The sequence below is a fragment of the Canis lupus genome, chromosome 3, assembly GCF_011100685.1.
Source record: "Canis lupus familiaris isolate Mischka breed German Shepherd chromosome 3, alternate assembly UU_Cfam_GSD_1.0, whole genome shotgun sequence".
Classification (NCBI taxonomy): Eukaryota; Metazoa; Chordata; class Mammalia; order Carnivora; family Canidae; genus Canis; species Canis lupus.
Genome location: NC_049224.1, coordinates 41,671,137 through 41,679,844, shown reverse-complemented (window position 1 = coordinate 41,679,844; position 8,708 = coordinate 41,671,137). Strand labels below are relative to the sequence as shown.

Sequence of the window (8,708 nt, the reverse complement as noted above, 5' to 3'; positions counted from 1 at the left end):
ACTTACACAAAAGTATTATTTTTCTGAAATTCAGCCTTAACCAGTAGCCTATATTTTATCTGGCAACCCTACAGCAGACCCCAGGCTCACCTTGAGTCTCTGCTCCCACCCTTCAGCCTCTCTGGAAGCCTCGCCCACCCTCCTCCCGTCCTACCCACCCATGTGTCCCTCCTTGGTGGGGGGAAGAGAACGTTGTGTCTTGCCTCGACACTACTATTAAAATACAAACTCTATGCCTATCTTGGGCTCCCTTATTGATTTGCAAAGAGCTCTCTTGGATTTTTGTTGCTGTTGTTACACACGTGCCTGTCTTCTGCTGTTTTCATTCCCACTAGAACTTTCTGAGAGTATTTCTATGACTTCTGAAAGTAATCATTGTGTGGCCCCTCTGACTGACCACAAGGGGAAAAGTTGGATGTGAGGACTTGAGGAGAGAACCGGTCCAGGGATGAATCTTTTGGGCCACTGTCTGTTTGCACAGCCAGCCTAGGCACTGCCATCACTGGGGTGCGGCAGGGGGATGGGGAGGGTGACCCAAGGGGCTCTACCAGATTTAAGTGCCCTCAGGACATCTTGTTTGGAGTCCAGCTGTGTGCATGGGTGAGGCCCATTTAAATATTTAAAGTAGGGATCCCTGGGTGGCGCAGCGGTTCGGCGCCTGCCTTTGGCCCGGGGCGTGATCCTGGAGACCCGGGATCGAGTCCCACGTCGGGCTCCCGGTGCATGGAGCCTGCTTCTCCCTCTGCCTGTGTCTCTGCCTCTCTCTCTCTCTCTGTGTGTGACTATCATAAATAAAAAAAAAAAAAAAAAAAAAAAAAATTTAAAAAAAAAATAAAAAATAAATATTTAAAGTAATTAATAAGTTCCGTTTGGAATAGAAAATGCATGTCCTTTTTTTTTTTACTCAAACAGTACAAAGTGGAATTTAGTGAAACCTCACTCCTACCCTATCTCTAAGCTCTTTGTTTATTCTCTGGAAGCCAAACACGAGAGCCAATGCCTTTTGTCTAGCCAGACACAAATTGGGCACGTTTGCTTCTTTCTGCTTGGGTGTGTTTTGTGCATTGCTGTAGCTTATAGGAGGCATTATTCTGCTTCCTTCCTTCACCCTCCTATCTTGGAGAGCATTCTACCCCCATCCCCTCCCTCTGAGGTCATCTTTAGATGTGTCACCCAAGGCCACAGGGAAGGTGGCCTCAGTGTCTACCCTGGGGGAGGACCTGGCACCAGACTTTAGTGAAACACTTGGATAGGCCCTGGGAATGCCACTTTCTTCCTGGAACTATTGGTTCAGATCACTAACTAATATTTACAAGAACAACTTAAAACTTAACTTTGTATTCAGAAGAGAGTCCAACCGGTGGTGTAGCTTTGAGATTCCATCGGATCTTTGTTGGTATACTTAGAGCTGTTTCTACACACTTTTAATTAGTGTATACATGCCAACTTTTGTTTTGCCCCCTCATAAACATTTCCCTGTACTAACACAAGATCATATCTTTTTGATTTGCAATGGAAAAACTGTGTCACTATTATTTTTTCCATCACTCAAGCATCTATGGAGGTCATCTTATTGCCAGGAGTTCTCTCACTGGTGTTTGAATACAAAAAGGAATGTGAGATATGTCATCTGAAAGCTGCTTAACTATTAAATTGGCTCAGCTCTCATTTGCTCTACCTAGAAAGATGAAAAGTAGCAGTAGTCATGCAGCCCCCTCTTCTACCTCAGAGGGCGGCAAGCAGTGGAACAGCCCTCCCCCCGCCCTCATCTTCGTCACACATGCCCTTCCTTGCAAGCTCTTGGCGTGGAAAGGATTAGCAAACTATGTCAAAGGCCAGAAGCAAAACTCACACCACACACTAGCCAGGAAAACACTCCCCTCCCCAGGCCGTGCCCTCTCTCCACCAGCTCCAGCATCACTAATGTCTGATAAGAAATCACTGAGCTGAGCAGTGGGTGCTTTGGTAGCTAACTCTCCCTTTCATGGAATTTGGTTTAATACTTACTGGATTAAGTTGAAAGGGGCACCTGGGTGGCTCAGTGGTTGAACATCTGCCTTTGGCTCAGGTCATGATCCCAGGATCCTGGGATTGAGTCCTGCATCGGGTTCCCCATGGGGAGCCTACTTCTCCCTCTGCCTGTGTCTCCTCTCTCATGAGTAAGTAAATAAAATCTTAAAAAAAGAGGGAGAGAGAGAGTATATGATTCCCCCCCTTGGAGGATGATGAGACTGAGTCTTCAGGACAGATTACCATCAGAAATTTTATTTAAGGGTGAATCTTGAGCTCGGTGCAGACATAGGCAACAGGAGATCAGAGGTCACACAGTGCTTAACCCTGGAGTGAGAGGGGCATCACCTAATCAGAAGACGTGGCAGTGAGTGGGCTGGTGTTGGATCCTGGAGCCCACTGCCTGGTGATGGTGGGGGGGGGGAAGGGATGCAACAGGTGTTAATCCTTTAGATGTGGGTACCCAGGAGGGGCCCTGGAAGGGGGCTGGGGCAGCCAACAGTGGGAGAACCAGCAACAGTTATTGAGCCACGGTCTGAGAGGGCAGCTGGGTTAATACCACTGGGAACACTAGCTGAACATTAGTCCTAGTGGTAACCAAAGGTGTGGGCTCCCATGGGTGGCCCACACCTTCTTTCTCTGCACCTTCCCTGAGGCGATCCTCAGCAATCCTGTGTCTCGCTCAAAGATCCAACTCCACAGCAAGTTAATAAGAAAGAGGTAACATGCTGAAGATTTTAGGGGATCCAGGAGAGGTTGTCACCCAGCATGTAGCGAGCATGATTCTTCAGGAATGAGGCCCGCTCTCCCACTAGCAGTTGCCTCCTATACTCTGTCCGTTTCTCCCACACAGCCTCTAAGACCTTCCTAGTGGTCCTGAGCAACTCTGCTCTGATAACAGTGGCTGATAATTTATGGTTCCAACCAGGGTGCTCTGGAAGTGAAAAGGGGCTTTTAGCAACCACACCAGGCCCAAACCCAGCAAACCATGAACTTCCGTCTCCTCGGCTCTGACTTATACACCCCACTTGGTGCCACAAAAGCTAGTGGTTTGCTAAATAGGTCTGCTATTTCCCTCATTCTCCTTGGAGACAAGAACAGCTTTCTCCCGGTGAGTTGATTGGGCTGCTAAGAAAACATTTCCTCCTTAGCCTTCCATGTATGTTGTCAGAAGGAAGGAAGGAAATTTAAAAACGGGCATTGTATGGGCAAGTCTTCGTGTGCAAGGAGCTCCATGTTCGATCTCATTTCACTTAAGCCTCACAGGCCTGGGGGAAGGTGGGAATGTCCTCATCTTATAGACAAGGACATTTGGACACAAGGAGGTCCCAGGCTGTTGGTGGCAGGGCCAGGATGTTAACCAGCTCACCAGCTCGAAGGGGACACTTTACTAGTATTTCTAAAAGGCAAGAAGGGAGCTATATTCGGAAGGCTATCGCCCCTGAAGCATGTGTTCTTCATAAAGAACTCTGCTTCCTGCCCCTTGACACTTTGCCTTTTCCTCCACAGACCTTTCCTTTTTCACATTTGACCCTTTTGAAATTTTCTTCATCAGTGGGCTGTTTCTGCCTGGTTTTGATAGCCACATTTTTATTTACATGCAAATTCACAGCAAGCAGCTCGCATGTGAGTACTATTCTAATTATTAAACTTCTATGGCTCATCAGAATGCTGTATCGTAATTGGCTGCAAGATTGCCGATAACCCACAATAGCCTGATTTGTAGCAGAACCAATTTTTACATCTGCATAATAAAAGGGAACCGGAGGCCGGGCGAGCATACACCTATTTTATATGTGTTTCTTCAAGGTCAAATAATCTTTTATTCCCCTCTCGATCTACATATTCATAAAGACCTTTGTACAATTAATGAGACAGAAGATTAAATGGTTGCAGATTAAGAACAAACCCTACTGTTCTAATTAGAGTCAAAGTTACTTAGTCAATCAGATTGGAATTCCAAATTCACACTTGCTAACGCAGAGGTATAGCCATGCCAACACACACATCGTCTTTCAATTGGCAGCATGTGTGTAGCCGCTGGAACCGGGGCAGGAAAGCTGGAAGCCCTGGTGATTCTTTCTACCTCCTCCCAGAGGTGGACCTTGGTGGCTAAGTGCCCCCAATAGTAGATGAATGGAGGAGGGGGAATGGAATTCCATCAGTCATAACAAGGCAATGTTGCTTGATCCTGTTGGTAATAGAAGAAGAAACAAAACAAAGTCTCCCAACATTGGTTGGGTTGTAGATTTTCCCAGGACTCCTCCTTCGGGAATCTCAAGGAGTTTTGACAATCAGTGAGAACTTAATGGATGGGGTCTTGGGGCATTGGGCAGGATACAGAAAGAGTTAAGCTGAGGTCTCTTCTGTTCGAGAGCTTGCAACTTTCTTTGGGATGGCAAGTTCCATACATCTGTAAAGACAACAAATGGAGAGGCGATTTGAAGTAGAGTCTTCATTGGGGCTTCACAGAGTCCTCCAGTAGTGTTTCTCAAAATGCCATTCTGGAACCTGTAACCCAACAAACTGGGACCTAGCCAGAGTGAAGATTCCTTATCCTACTCCAGACCACCTGATAAGGCCTGGATACCTTTGGTTTCGACAAGCCCCAGATGATTCTGATACATACCATGGAAATCACTGGCTTTGGAAGATCCATGGATGGGCTGATTCGGAGAATCCATTAACTCCTGGATATGGAACACATTTTATTTTTATATAGATTGATCTGGAAAGACTTTGATAGTTTCCACCCAGTTTTCAAAAGTGGCCATGCCTCCAAAAAAGGGGGTAGTAATCCCCTGGATAGAGAAAAGAGATTAGGAGAACAGATTTTGGCCAAGCAGTGGATGCTGGTGACCGCATAACCCAAAACAAACTATAGAACCTCTCCTGTGCAGTGAGATAGTTGGCTGTCCTTTCCTTCCAACCCCGATGGCACAAGTGACAGCACCACACTAGGTTATAGGAGAGAGAAAGAGAGGATGACAGATCTCTCTGGGATGAGAGCTCTTCCTAGCAAAGGAGGGTTCATTTGGTCCAAAGACAGGGGGTGCATTCTGGTGGGGACGCAGAGTACAGCCTCCTAGGTGGAAAGAAGCATGGCCAGGGGAGGAGCCAGGCATGGTCTGGGAGTGGAGTCCTCTCTTTCTTGGTTAAGCATCCTCAGTCTCCCTCTGTCTCTCTGTCCATTATTTCCCCAAACTTGGAGCCTGGTTGGTTCCATTTGCACTTGGAGCAGACAATGCACCTTCTCTGGCTTTGAGCACCTCCCCCATCCCAGAGAGCACAGAGTCTTACTCCAACCTTCTGGATGATCGCTAATGAGATCACGTCTGCCTCTCAGGAAGGGGCGATTATCTTGCTTCACCAGGTTATTACTCTTTACAAGTGGCGCTCGGCCTGCCCGGCTATTTGCCTGCCCCAGGCCACATGCACCTGGCCAGGCAGCTGTTGGAGCCACTCCTCGGCAGCTGGCTCATTAGCAGACATGGCTCTCATGGTGGGCAGAGATGGGTGGGGGGTAGCACCCAGGCCTGTCTGGGTGGGAGTGGCACATCCCTCACCATGCCACTCCCATACCACCTCACATCTGGGGAGCAGGTGGGGAATCTGCAGGCCCTCAAGGCTGGGGGTAGGATTCCCACCCAGGCAGAGGTCCAGGTGCAGTAGGGGGCAGGGCCATCATCCTGTGGAAGGCCCACGAGGCCTCTACCCTGCCCTGCATGGAGGAGCACGATCACAGCCTGCAGGAATAGTACAGGGATGCACCAACAGTCTCCCGTGCATGAACTTGGCCAGCAGGCTTGCCCTCCACTCGAATGTGTTGCTTCTCCAGCTTGTGAACCCTGATTGCCATCCCTGAAGCCACAATCCAGCTTCTCCACATTTCTCTGTGTGTCCCTGCCCTTCCCCTTGGTTTAGTTCCCTCCCAGGTTGGGATCGGGTAGCCAGCTTGCAGGGGTAAAGAAAGGGGGACGGAGGCAGGTGCATTCTGGTAGTCCCAGGGACACGACCACCACCCCCAGGAGGCCTTGGCCATCCGGGAGGACTGGAAATCTCACAGCCCGGCCACACTCTCTTGTCCTCATCACCCTTCCCCCATGTTAAGCTCTGTCCACCCATCCTGGGGCCTCTGGAGGCTGCTGGCTTCCTGTGTCCCCACACCTGTTGCTACTGCAGCTGTCAGCAGGCCTCAGGGGGTCTGCAGTGGGGGGAGCTGCTTTCAGGAAGTCCCTGGGGATGTCCCTGTCCACACCAGTTGACGGGAGGGTCCTTGCATTGTGCCGGAGCATCTGTCCTTAGCTTTCATCTCAGTCCAAACCCAAAGCTTCATATGATGTCTTTCTGGGAGGACAACTGTGAGGGAGAGGAGACAGCCAACAGAGCAGTTGTCTACATCTGGGTCGTGGGCTTCAGCACCTGGGAAGGGGTACACGAGACCCCCCAGTAGTCCTCCACCCTACTTGGGGGCTAGAGAGTCACAGGCTGAACCGGACTGCCCAGAGCTCGTCCCTTCTGAGCACCTGCACTCATCTGCTTGGGCGGCTCTATTCAAATAACCATGGACAAGGTGACTTGAACAGCAGAAAGTTGCAGGCACCCAGGTGGCTCAGTCAGTTAAACGTCTGACTCTTGGTCAGTGTAGGTCATGATCCAAGGGTTGTGGGATTGAGCCTGGCATCAGGCTCCATGCTCAGCACAGTCTGCTTGAGATTCTCTCTCTCCCTCTACTCCTCCCCCCGCTCATTCTCTCTTTCTCTCTCAAATAAATAAATAAAATCTTTTAAAAAATACAGCAGAGGTTGTTTTCTCACAGTTCTGAAGGTTGGAAGTCCAAGATCAAGGTGTCAGCAGGGTTGGTTCCCTCTGAGGGCCCTGAAGGAAGGATCTGCTCCAGGCATCTCTCCTTAAATGGCCAAGAGATGGCCATCTTCTCCTGTGTCTTCACTTCTTCCTTTTGTCCATATCTGTGTCCAAATTTGCTCTTCTTATAAGGACAACAGTCATCTTGGATTAGGGCCTGTCTAATAACCTCATTTAAATTTAATTATAATGGAACACCTGGGTGGCTCAGCAGTTGAGTATCTGCCTTTGGCTCAGGTCATGATCCTGGGGTCCTGGGATTGAATCCTACATCGGATTCCCCGCAGGGAGCCTGCTTCTCCCTCTGCCTGTGTCTCTGCCTCTCTCTCTGTGTCTCTTATGAATAAATAAATAAAATCTTTAAAAAAATAATTAATTTAATTTAATTTAATTTGATTTAATTATCACTTTGAAGGCCCTATCTCCAAATATCGTTATATTCAGAGGTCCTGGGAGTTAAGACTTTAACATAGGGCTTTTGAAGGGGAACACAGTTGAGCCCCTGATAGGATTCCAGAGATCACAATTTCTCTGGGGCTTGCTGTCCTCCAGGACAAAACTGGTCCTTTCTCTGGGAGGTGGACAATCAATGATGACAAAAGCAAGCATGGAGCCAAGCAACGCCACTCATTCTTGAAGTCAGGAGATCGTGGATCCATCTCATTCAGCCTCCTGCTCCAACAGACCACCAGTTAATCTTTCTGGTTAATCTGGAACGTTTCACCTTCTTTGGGTTGAAAATGTGGGGAGAGAAAAAACACACTCAACCTGATTTTATGAAGTATATGCCCTTATTACTACTCTAAAGAGAGGCAAAGTGAGGGCCAGGGTCACCATGGAAATGGGACAGCTGGGATTTGAACCCAGGCTGTCTCATCCTGGAGCTCACAGCCCTACCCAAGAACCTAAAGAAAGCATAGTTAATTTTTTAAAATCTCAAAGTGAGAAAGGCTTTTTATTTTTTATTTATTTATTTTTAAAGATTTTATTTATTTAATCATGAGAGACTTTGGACTTGATCCTGGGTCTCCAGTATCATGCCCTGGGCCAAAGGCGGCACTAAACTGCTGAGCCGCTGGGCCTGCCCAAGAGAAAGGCTTTTTAAAGCATGACAGAAATCTAGACATATTAAAGGAAAAGATTGATAAACTTACCATCCAACAAAATTCCTTTGTGGCCAGGGAAAGCCACATGTAAAATGTGACTATTACCATTTTCCTTAATATATAATGAACTCTTCCAAATCAATAAGAAAAAGCCCAATAACCCTAAAGAAAAACGGGGGCAGGGGAGGGAAGAAAGAAAGAAAAACTAGGAACGGGAGTTCACAGAAGAAATACAAGTAGCTACTAACATGCAAGTTAAAGAAATGCAAATCAAACATTGGGTCACCATTTTTACCTGTTGAGCAGCAAAAAGATAAGGTTTTACAATTCCAGTACTGATGAGAGATTGGGAAAGGGAAATTTTTCTATATTTTGGAAGGGAGAATAAGTTGATGGAACCTGTTTAAGAGGTATCTAGAATCTAGTAGAATCCAAAAAAATCGGCTTGGCAAATACCATTCTGCCCAGCAACACTGCCGTGGGGTACAGGTATCCCCTGCTTTTCGAAAGTTCACATTATGCCGCTTCACTTTAATGAAAGACCTGTATTAATACCTGATTTTGAAAATCAAGAGATATCCAAAAAGATTTTTGCTTTTACTTGAAAACTTAAAATTCAGTGTTTGTTTTACAGCAGGCCCTTATAGAAGCAGCATGCACCCCAAGCAACAAGGATGGCCCCACCACGCTCCCTCCCTGGGAATTAGACTCAGCATCTCAGCATCA

General features: G+C 47.4%; 1 long non-coding RNA gene across 1 annotated transcript; it reads right to left on the bottom strand.

Annotated features, from left to right (window-relative positions):
- Window positions 1-3,813: 3,813 nt before the first annotated feature.
- Window positions 3,814-7,101, bottom strand: LOC111095361. The gene is made up of 3 exons (XR_005356340.1): window positions 6,828-7,101; window positions 4,640-4,700; window positions 3,814-4,423 (listed from the first exon to the last, which is right to left on the bottom strand). It is a non-coding gene; the product is annotated as an uncharacterized LOC111095361 (long non-coding RNA).
- Between the last annotated feature and the right edge of the window lie 1,607 nt (window positions 7,102-8,708).